Below are 12,217 nucleotides of genomic sequence, written 5' to 3'. Positions count from 1 at the left end.
AAATTCAGTAGGATTAAAAGAAAGCCAAAATAAATATTCATCATCATCATCATCATGGCTGCATTTCCAGTATTGGCGATAAGTAGTCGTTTGTCCACTAGATGGCGCGTCGTTGCAGTGAGACGTCATTTTGTTGGAAGTTAAAAGTGGGTTGGAAAAACAATGGACGCTTCATACAAGGAGTGTATTTTACTGCAGAGAACGTCTAATAAGGATAGGATGATGTTCACATGAAATGTAATTTCCGTTTCTTCTTGAAGCCGAAATAAATCTGAGGATGTTTATCGGACATGCTTGGTTTTTACTGCAGGTACGTTAATCTTATAATATCAATAAGGACCTAGGTGATGTTACCGTTAGCGTTGGTTGAGTGATGGAGGCCAATTTGATTGATTGCATTTGTAGAAAACTATAAATGCGGTTATACCAAGCAAATTGATAGCAGCACTGTAATTGTATCTTTCGACTGTCATTTGTTGCACGTGCTGCAAAAATCATTCTGTGCAATGGAAGATTTACCAACGTTACACCGGTCTGATACAGTTTTGCCTATACATGCGTGAGACTGAGACGCCTGTTTATTTTGCTTGGTAGTTGTAGTCTGTGAAATTAAAAAGCACGTGTGTGTGAAGTATCCAATGACTCCTTCATTTCATTATGGCTGCTTTAGTAACACACCTTAAGCTACTGTGTAGTGGGTCCCATTTAGAAGTGGCTACTTCATTCGCGCTTTCCTTGACTCATGGAGCTGCGTGAATTTTATTACAACTTTTCACCACGATATGGCAGTTTAAGTCCGCTTGATACTGTAAGGCGTAAGCCATTGGTTTCCAAAGGAGATTTTATTTGTGTCGCCAGCATAGCCTATTGACAGTTTATGTTGTAAATAGGCCTTATACACATGTTTGCAACAATCTCTAGCGTTTCGTTAGCCTGCCTCTGTGCTGTAAACTGATCCTGCTTCGGTCGGCGGGTAGGATACACCGAACTTGCAAGTGGGATATTCTTCCTACAGGCAGTAGGGGACGGGCGAGAGAGCCTTCATTCGCCCCGTAATGAGTCATTTAACCATATACCGACTTACGAAGATGATTAATTAACACGAAAACGTTGCCTGGTGTCCCTTTAACAAAATATTCACGATTGTTGAAGGATTGTTGTTGCCACATAGAAGCATTGCATAGAACACGGTGGGCTAAATTGCTATTAAATCCGCTTAGCATCGTGGCCATGCTGCGCAAATTTGTTCAAAACTGCTGCATTAAAGTTAACTCTGCTAAGGTCTCATCACAACATAGTAGCCTACATTGAGGAGACCAAACTAAGTTAAGTTATGCAATCAAGCAGTATCTCAAAGCTAACTTTAGGATACTGTTCGGATGTCAAGTTTAGCATGCTTACTTACATCTGCTTGTCAATTTCGTTACTCATGTAGGGCTCATTTTATTGACTCTGAATGTTCGCAAAATCCCAATGTAAATGGAAAAGTGTTTTCCAAGACTCAAAAGTGCTTGTCCCAAGGAGAAGTAGGCTACGAACCGTTATTTGAACTAACTACGTTATGAATTGCATACATACAGTCGGTTAAGACGTTCGGAAAGGTTACCGCCCCCCACGAGGGGGAAAGCATGCTAACTTCACACAGTGGAAGTCAATGGGCGAACTCGCTAACAGTTCACCAAAAATGACAAAATACGATGTTATAATAATCCAAATGAACATCAAACTTTGAAATATAGTCTGAAATGAGATGTTAATATCATTGAGACAACAGGGGTATACAAAAAAAATCCGATTGTAGCTTACAGCAGCCGACTATTTAGGTTAAGTTTATAACGTTGTGGACGGCCACCAAGCGTCTTCTGCCTCACGGCTGCGCGTGCATCTAGTTTTGTTGGTAAACGGGAAACTCGTGTATACACTACTGAACTGAACTGAATGCTACCTCTGACTAAGAAAGCATTACTTTGCACTTGTATAGTCTTTTATTTTGGAATCTTAAGAGCAATAACCATATATTCCAATGTTAAGGAATTCATGTTTTTTTCATTCAGATATGTAAATCAACATGTATAAGTTGCTATTAGTCAATTAAAGGGGAGAGAATCGAATCGAAATCGAATCGGACTGAAAAAATGTTCGTTAGATTAATCGATGCATCGAAAAAGTAATCGCTAGATTAATCGTTTAAAAAATAATCGTTTATCCCAGCCCTAGTTAGGTGCCTTGCTCAAGGGCACTTCAGCCGTGCCTACTGGTCGGGGTTCGAACCGGCAACCCTCCGGTTACAGGTCCGAAGTCCTAACCTACTACGGCTGCCCCGATGTTTGATCAAATATTCCAGTGGTAGTAGCAGAAGTACCATCTTAAACCAATCTGATATGAACAGGCAGATCACACAGAGTACTGAATGGGCCCTGAATTATCCACTGTGAAAGGGCCCAGCAGACAAAAAGGGCCCCTCAGATATGGCCTAGATCAAACGAAGGAGGTACCACATGAAACCACCTTGAAATGAAAAAGTACGAAAATCACGATGCCAGACAAATTACTTGCTGCAAAGGGCCTGCCAAACACCCCTCAAATGCGGCCCCAGTATACAATATCATACAAATGACCTAGATTAAATGTTGTGAATACCACTTTAAACAGTTTATGAACCAATTGTACACATTTACAAAGTACAACCATCAGCATGCTACACAAATTTTCTGCTGCTTAAGGTCCACCAGATACCCCTGAAATGCAGTCCCAATATACAATATCATACAATTGACCTAGATTAAATGTTGAGAATACCACTTTAAACATTTTCTGAACCAATTGTGCACATTCACAAAGTACAACCATCAGCATGCTAGACTAATTTTCTTTTTAGGCTAAAATGTTTTATGTCACTTACTGCAAACATCACCTAACCAACCGCTAGCTGTCTGTGTCCTGTAAAAAAAATGTGATCTCTGTGGACAACAGGCTCCAAAAACGGCAACAAAAACAACCTGGGCAAACCTAGCCTATAAAAACATAACAAACTGTTCCAGCAAATCACAGACGAGATGCACGTTTAGGAGAGTTTCAATTGCACGGGAGGGAGGAGGAGGAAGTTGCGAGCTAGCTCTCTGTTTTGTTTGAAAGTCAACTGAATCGACGTTACCCAGCATCGCTTAGAGTACCTTTAAGCTCTTTGGTCATTGTAAGGGCCATCTATAGGGCTATGCTATATCACTTTCAAGACAATGGCTACCCATATCTGCAAAAGTATGATATTGATATGTTATGTCAAGGAAAAATACTTTGTGTCTAATGATTGCTCATGTCACCTGAAGCATGATAGGTAGAAATATCTATTCAAAAGCACAGTTGATCTGTGCATGCTATGATCATCTTTTGATTCTTTGATATGGAAACCAAGTTATTTATTTTGGGCAGCCTTATAACATCAAACTGGACTTCAAGCAACTTGGATTCTGTGCCTCTCCACTCTTCCTTCAGACTCTTGGGACCTTGATTGGACCCTGATATCCAAATTAAATGCAAATTTTGTTTTTATGTGAAAAGAGGAGTTTGGACCACTGAGCAACGGTCCAATTCTCTCTTCTTAACCCAGGTAAGACACGCTAACCTGGTTTCTGATTTAGGAGTGGCTTGACACTAGGAATATGACACTTCCATTTCCTGGACAAGTCTGTGCGTGCTGGCTCTTGCGACTGATGGGTTTGTAGTCGTGGGAATTACGATCTTTCACAATGTTGTAATTCAGTAGTTACGAAACAAACTGCAAATGTCTTTACATGAAAATTTGTCTTTAAAATTGGCAAACATCATATGGGTAATTCAAGGCACAAGTCAACCGGGACCAGAAAATAATTTATTTTTCGCCATAGACTGGCGTTCAAAATTTTTTGAAAGATAGGTCCCATGGAGGCAAATGGAAGTGGCGCCACTGGGACACTCTATTGGTCTGTATCTCAAAATTAGAATGTGCAACTTGTGACTCATTTTGGTGAGTCAAATGGTGTCTTTAAAATGTGCTTGTGGCCTTTTCAGTATAACGCCTATAGCATTCAGAGTGGTAATAATAATGGTTGTTTTCAGATTTCTGTTTCAGATTAACTTCTGTGGTGACATCTCTATAGCAGTCAGATTGTCAGATTTGTGATTTCTCTACTTACATTATCTCAATGACTTTGCAACAAACATTGGTGATACGTCTGGACCTAAACCTCTTAAAAAGCCAACATGATACTTTATACTTTTTGAGATATTAACACAAATTTTTGAGCTTATTTTCCCCCATAGGCTTTGCATTGGACTATGACATCACAATGGGCTAATTAAACTGATTTGCACCTGTATCAACTGCCAGCTGCTCAACTAAGCCCCCTCAAAGAGCCAATTAAACTGATTGCACCAGTATCAACTGCTTTCTGCTCAAATAGGCCAACTCTCTCTGTGTCTCTCCATTCTACAAGGATATAAGGCACATTCCATCCAACTGTCTATCCATCCATCTTCTTCAAACCATTCACTCATCCACCCATTAAACTATCTATCAACATCCATTAAACAATCTGCCTATCAACATCCATTAAACTATCTACATTCAACTTTTAAACTATCTACCCTCTCTCTCTCTCTCTCTCTCTTTCCATCTATCTCTCTCTCACCCACACACACACGGCTGATGTATGACCTTGACATTTGAAAGTTTCATACGAGCAAAGAGGGCCATGGTCAAAGGGTCCAAAAAAGTAAACTGAGAAAAATTTGGGCCATTCACATCATCCAGATGAAATCCTTAACTGACAGACTATATACACATTTGTCATCAGTAAACAGCCAGAGATGCCTAAAAATACTGATGTATGGTGTGTGTGCGTGTGTGTGCAGTGTGCATGCACAATGGTGTATGTAAGTGTGAAAGGACTGAGGATCTGTTCTGTCATGAGTAAAATAGCTCTCTCATTTAGTCATTAAAGTGCCCCATATATCTAAAAAACAAGCAGGGTTACGGTGAGCCCCTGAGAGAGTAAAGACTAAAATGGGAAATGACTACAGTTCTTTAGGCATGCATGTGTATAAGGGTTTTGGTGTGTGTGAGTGTATGTATGTATGTATGTATGTGTGTGTCCCCGATGTCTACATGTGTGTTAGGGGTTGTGGTGTGTGTGAGTATGTGTACATATGTATGGGTGTGTGTCCAATGTCTACATGTTATGACCACTTCTGTATGCTCTGTTCTTTTCATTCATGCATGACAGTGTGCTTCAAGTGTTCAAGGGTGTGTATGTCTGCATTTGTGTATGTGTGTGGGTGTGTTTGCATGTATGTATGTTTGTGTGGGTGTGTTTGCGTGTGTAGTGTGTGGGTGTGTGTGTTCGCATGTGTGTTTGTGTGGGTGTGTTTGCATGTGTGTGTGTGTGGGTGTGTTTGAATGTGTGTATTTGTGTGTGTTCTTTTCTAACCATCTACGAGGTATCAGTTTCACACACTGAAAATCAGAATCCCATGAGATTATATTATGCTGATTTAGTGTACAGCTCAGGATTAGTTCATAGGTGTATACACTACTGCATATTAAATGTTTGTGCAAATGGCATATGTGCACTATGTGTGCACTAAGTGTGCTTGTTTCAGTGATGGAATTTGCTGGGTAGATGTTAACTATCTGCCTGAAAGGCTACCCAGAGGCATGCTAGCATAGCCTATGTGCTAGCACCATGGCAACTGAAAAAATATTGCCACCATAGAAACTCTAGGAATTCCTAAGCAGGACACACACACACATGCATACATACATACACGCATGCGCGCACACACACACATACACACACACACACACATACACATAGACACACACACACACACACACACAAAGATGCAGCCACCTAGTGCAATTCAATACACTTTTTGTCAAATTCAACATATAGCTCCTCACATTCCTCTTACTGTCTGTTGAGTGCTCACACACAGTCCTGAGTCTGTTTGCAAAGCTATTTCGATCAACACATTATCTCAGGATCATGCAAGGGAGGGGTGTGCTTTGATTGGGTTTTGAGCTCAAATTTCAAAACCTTTCACTAGAATTATCGCTCGCCTTTAAGTGAACACATACACAATATCAGAAAATGGCATAATGACACTACTAGAAAGGTTGCATTTAAACATTTCAATAAGGCCCAAAATGTCCTCCCTATAGCATTATATTAGACTGGTGACCTCTCTCACACTGAACTCTATTCTATTATGGCAACAAAGCAAGGCCTACTGGTACTGGTAGTTCTATGGTGGATGCTGGTAAGATAAGATTCTGAAGAGCTTAGAGGACTATAAGCTGCCAGACTATACAAGGGGCAGCATTACAGACACAGATGGATAGTCTCATGCATTTTCAAGTCACTGATCATTCCTGGAAATATGCTCCAAACAGAGAAGCCCTTGGGTCTTCACGTAATTATTTCCACCCGCTAGACTACAGGAACAATCAGTTCTTAAACAGCCAAATTCTTCTAAGCAGCATGGACCCATTGTCCCCATTGCTATCTCTCGCTACTTTGTTCTGCTTTCTCCACAACTCGCATCACACATTTCAGTTTTGCCACAAGCATATGAACAAGACGCAACAAGGCACGTGTGCAAGGGGGTAGGCTACATGTTTTTGTAAGTGTGATTCTGCCATGTCCATTGTGTGGTGCAACAATGGCATAGGAAATGACAGAGCATTGGATCAACACTGACCACACGTATCCGCTTCTCAAAACACAGAACCATTTCAAATCAACCCTATTGCAGAACCCAGAGTGAGAAAATCCGGAGTGTGTGTGTGTGTGTGTGTGTGTGAGTACAGGGTGGACACTTGCCACTTAATTACAGAGCATGGCATGACAGGCACTTCAGTCGGACAAAACTGACAGATTTAGGGCCACAGGAATACATAAGCTACTCCACTGAAGGCCCGCAAACTTGAAAGTGTAGTCAAACAAGGACCAACAATGTGGGGACATGCTCCATACATTTAACTCCCCACTGAGAACTGTAGATCAGAGGAAAGAAAACAATTCAGACAATTTCAAATTGAAATACAACCAGATCTCCATTTTGACTTCTTACAGGTTTTGAAAGTTCCACAGCCTGGTGTAGACTGTAATATTCCAAAGGATTTAGACTGAAAGAGAAGGCTATGCTGCCCAGAGCCCACACACACACACACAACCCCCTTTCAAAGACACGACAGAACATGGCACAGCTTTGTACTCTTCTGCCTAAATACCAGAACAGCAAGCTGAGACTGGCAGGTGGCACCTGATAGGAGTCCAACTACAGATAAAAAGGCACTGCTATGGAGGGATTGTGTAAACAACTCTTTCTTTCTTTGTTTCTCTCTTAATCCCTCACTCTCATTCCCTCTCTCTCTTTCTCTCTCATTCTCTCGCTCTCTCACACACACAAATGCACACACTCTCTCCTTCCAAGAATATTTGGCCCAAGTTATTTAACGCAAGTTCCTAAGGTCAGACTACACAAAAAATGGACACTGGTGAAATGCTATATATGGCTTTTGTCATGTACTAGTTACCATTATCGTGACTGTGATTAAGGAGAACTGTCAGATGTACGTCAGAGAATGTAGGCTACTTGTTACAACATACAGATGCACTGTTCACTTTCACAAACATCCTTGACAAATACATACTTAGACCACACTCAATCAACATCACCAAGTCGTCAACAAGGAAAATTACTGACACAAAGACCAAATTGCCTGATTACTACGATTACATTGAGTCTCATGGAAATTTCTGAGTTGAAGTTGTAAATCGCATAATCATGTGATTATGTGTCTGACAATAGCTCTTTCACTACCCCTATCCGTTACTTTCCACTCTGGGGGAAATCACCGAAAACGTCTAGAACACTTAATCAAATAAAATCTTTGATTATTAAATCAGGTTGGTATCAGTTGAGCTGGCCAGTGGTACACTGTGGTTTAAGGCTACAGGCCAGCTGCCTTGCCAGTCTGATCTATATTGGTCAGCACTCCTCCCTGGCAGTCCTTTTAAATACACTGGGCACCGATGCTGGTATGTGCTGTTCACTTGCGAGAACTGACTGTTCTAGCTCCATTGAGCACAACACCTCATCAGAAGGGCAGAGAGAAATTGTCACTCACATCATAGCAGCTCTCAGATCATTATGCAAAGCCGTATAAAGGTGCTGGTGGCCACATCAGCACAGAAAAGGATTCTGAGCTACTGAAAAGATGGTCTCTGCAAGGTCTGTGATCATGAACGGAACCCTGACAGAACTCAAGTTAGGTTGTTTCAAATGAGTCAAGCATTGCTCACCACACAAAACAAGTGACTACAAGGCAGGAAATCTACAGTGCTTTATTGTGGGAAACATATGCAAGCCTCTAACACAGAGCTGTGTCACAGAGCTGTATATATATATTTAAATATATACAGACACACACACACACACTTTCAAGCTCTATGTGTTTACTTAGGCATGGTATTGTATCAATGTCATAATTTTGGCATCAGCGTGAATATTCAGTGGCCTTAGATTCCCTACTCTAGGGATAGTTTGGAGAGGTCAGCCAATTGGAGGATGGGTGACAGTTGGTGTTGTCAGAGTGTGGACTATTTGTCTATTTGTCTGAATTACAAAGAGGATGGACATAGGGCCTGGTTGTTGTATTTGCTTGTGTGTGTGTGTGTGTGTGTGTGTGTGTAAGAGAGAGGGCTGGGGGTGGGGGGTGGTGGTGTATATATGTAAGGCACTGAAGGTTGTGTGTGAGGGTGAAGAAGGTGTTACTGAGCCTGATAACGTAGCATACCACCACACCACCATGCACTACTGCTCGGCGCTCTCGAGAGTTTATGATAGGTTTCTGTGACAGATCCAATGGTTGAGGCTGCACAAAGATAAACTCTCTATCAGCCTGCCAACAGCTGTTCCCTTTTAATGCCACATGCATTCCACTCCTCATCAATCTCTTACCCTCATCTCCCATAGTTCTGCTTCTCAAAGAGTCACCTTAACCTTCGTGTTAAGGTCCATTGAAATTTATGGTGAGGACTGCTTTTCTTTGGCCTGCTCACTAAAATAATTAGCAGGACAACCCCTGCGGAAGTGATGTATAACCTAAATAGACGACAAAGAACCTTGGGATATTTGCTGTAGACTTAATCTTCTTAATTTTAATTTCAAATGCTGGAAGTACTGAATGTTTTTGCTCAACACAGCTGAATGAGAATCCTTGTAAGTACCCATGAGGTTAAGGAGAGTGGGCTACGGAAATATGCAGCATAGGCCGCCTCGTTCCTTTGACATTCAGAAAAAGCTTAAAGGCCTAAAAATCCTAAATTGTGTCGCCCATGTATGAGGTTACATAAACAAATACAGTGACTGACTGCTTGACAAAACACACAATTGAAAACATCTATAGCCTACAGTCTGACCAATCAACTTTTAAACAGATAGAAATTACCTTCTATGTTTGAACAAGTTCATCAACACAACGCCAGACAGCAGTGGAAAATTACAGTATGTAGCCTAAAGCTTTAACCACCAGTCCTCATTCGACAGTAGACTTAGTAGTGTGTCATACTTGCATGTAGGCTAGCCCAGATCTCTAGGTTACACAACAACTGTGAAGACCAGACTTGGCTATCTAATGGTAAAATCATATTTGTTTGTAATGAAGTCACAGACATGGTTGCATGACTTCCCTTGGCCTAGCATACCTGAGGGAATAGACGGCCCTCTTAGGCGCGGTCGGGCGTCTTCCCGTGAACCGGATGGTGTGATCTCCGGTGGCGGGACACTCCCCCTCAGGACCATAGGTCTGTCTGTAGGCTGTGCCCAAAACTTGGACAAAGCGGACTATGGTTGCTGCTCTATGACGTATTTTAGTTATCAATTTCGCAACAATACCTTCTAAGATTACTGGTGTAGATCTCTTTCTAGGGCTCTGATTGTTTGCAGGATTCTATTTAATGAACCCATTTGACCTGATGTGTTTTATTGTGTGTTCTTGTGAAGAATAATTAGAAAGCTAGCGTCACCCTCAGGCGAATTAGTGCAATTGCATCGCAATCTGACCTCGTAGTTGACGACTAGGGAGGGGGTCGGTGCCTGTTTACGGTTTTTAGTAGCCTAGACTAGATCTCTTTTTATTATTATCAGGTATTACATGCATGTTTACCCATTCTGTGTATCAGGATGCCAGACACTTAGGTAGACTTCTGCCTATAATAATATTGCCATGTCCATTGGACGTATCGGATTTGTGCTCATTTAATAATTTTCTTCATAGTTGATCACTGCATTACCCCTTCCCGAAAGAAACTATTGTCCATTCAATCATCAGTCATTTGAGTCTCATTTCAATTTGAACAGTACAAATTTAGGACATGGTGGAACAGTCGGTATGAAGGGTGCTATGCAACTATGTAAGCTACTCACGTAGCCTTGGCTACATGCTGCCACCAATTAAAAACTGTATACTACCGTGGGCTATAGGCAAACATTATAGGCCTACATTATAGTAGGTAGTGGAACAACATAGGCTACACAAAATATATCCTTTACCACAGTAGCATACAATAACCAACCTGGATCACAAACATTGGCATTAAACTCAGGACAGAAAAAAACTACTTTAACAAGCCTTGTGTTAGCAATAATGAAATCTTCATGCTATAAAATTGGGGTATAATTAGCCTACTCCAAAATGTTAATTGTCAACCTAAAATTAAAAAGACTATATCAATATCAGAGCTTAGTTAATTAATAAATAATGGTAGTTACCAAAGTAAGATGCAGCTCTAAGACAGTTTGCCAGACAGCCAGTGGTTTGTGCTGAAGAGACTGAAGCCCATTTATACGCCTGTAAAATGCACAAAACATATTCAACATACTTCAAAAGAATACAGAAATAGATGGATAAGGTTTCAGTTATCAGGTTAGCGAAACAAGGTTCTGGGTTGTATGACAGTTGTCACTAGAAAATAGGGGTCAGGGGGGCTTTACGATTTATAGCATCTGCTGTTGAGCTCGGTCAGCCATGACCCACTTCTCCCGTCTGCATTTCACTGTGTTTATCAGATGATTGTTAATGAATACAACACATGGTCCTCACAACCACTGACAGTCTCCGGTCAAAGAACCTTAAACTGAGTGTTAAATAATTGAGATACTATTAGATAACTATCCTGAAGCGGGATTAAAATCAGGCCAAAAATGGACACATGACACCATGAAAGGTCAGAGCAGGTCATAGGCTTGGTGTCCCACTGTTCCACTTCCTTTTCATTTTCTTAGGGCACTGCTGTCCCCTGTCCAGGGTGGCTTACTGGCTACTTTCATCGTCCTGGAAGAATATCACAAAAGAATGGAGACAGAGGACGTTTCCTGATGTAGACACCATCAGTTGATACTGGAACTGGACAAGCAATACAAAGGACGGTCCAGGGACATTGCACAAACAAATGTATTATGTTTAAGTGTATAATAGTGGTTTCAATATGCAATAAGAGCATAACTAAAGGTTATTAGATTAGAATTTGAAGAGTTTGATTACAAAATGTAATGCTTTTTACATTTGGTTTTCCAAGTAATTATAGTGGATGGAATCCACTATCTTGAAATCTCCTGGCTCTTTCTTATTATAGTGGATGGAATCCACTATCTTGAAATCTCCTGGCTTCTTATTATTATTATTAGAGTGCATGAAAATGCACTCTATTGTTATCCGATTTCTTCTTATTACAGTGCATGAAAATGCACTGTACTGTTCTTCCTAGGCTTCTTATTACAGTGCATGAAAATGCACTGTACTGTTCTTCCTAGGCTTCTTCTTATTCTTCCTTCTAACGCGTTTAATGCAGCTTCAACCGTTTAACGTAGAAACTTCATTCAAACTGCGTTGCGTAGGTCTTACTTAGGACATGGGTGCTAAACATTGCCCTTTATGACATCACAGCAATTAGAATCTTGTGCCAGATGGCCAGGCCACCTGGATCAACTGTCAGTTTCTCAGGCTTTAAGCATACAAACTGGCTCTATAGGCCTTTATCACGGCAGCCGAAGTAGGAAGTGAACAGCCCTGTTCCAGTGTGAGCACAGATGTTTCTAATTAAGTGTCAGATTTGGCCACAGTTACTTCAACCAGAGGCCTCGTTAATGTTTTTAGGAACACCTGTGGTTTGCC

General features: G+C 41.0%; 1 protein-coding gene across 2 annotated transcripts in view; it reads right to left on the bottom strand.

Annotated features, from left to right (window-relative positions):
- Positions 1-10,838, bottom strand: part of LOC121679534 (high affinity choline transporter 1-like) — a 30,616-nt gene extending 19,778 nt beyond the window's left edge. The window contains exon 1 of one of the 2 annotated variants that reach the window (XM_042058354.1): positions 10,816-10,838. The gene's annotated coding sequence lies outside the window, so the exon portion shown is untranslated. Of the gene's footprint in view, positions 1-9,749; positions 9,891-10,815 lie in introns of those variants that run through there. The other variant, XM_042058334.1, reaches the window with a different exon arrangement.
- Positions 10,839-12,217: the final 1,379 nt, after the last annotated feature.

Source organism: Alosa sapidissima, chromosome 1 (genome assembly GCF_018492685.1).
Source record: "Alosa sapidissima isolate fAloSap1 chromosome 1, fAloSap1.pri, whole genome shotgun sequence".
NCBI classification, from domain to species: Eukaryota; Metazoa; Chordata; class Actinopteri; order Clupeiformes; family Clupeidae; genus Alosa; species Alosa sapidissima.
The sequence above is the reverse complement of the archived record's forward strand: the minus strand, read 5'-3'. Positions and strand labels throughout refer to the sequence as shown.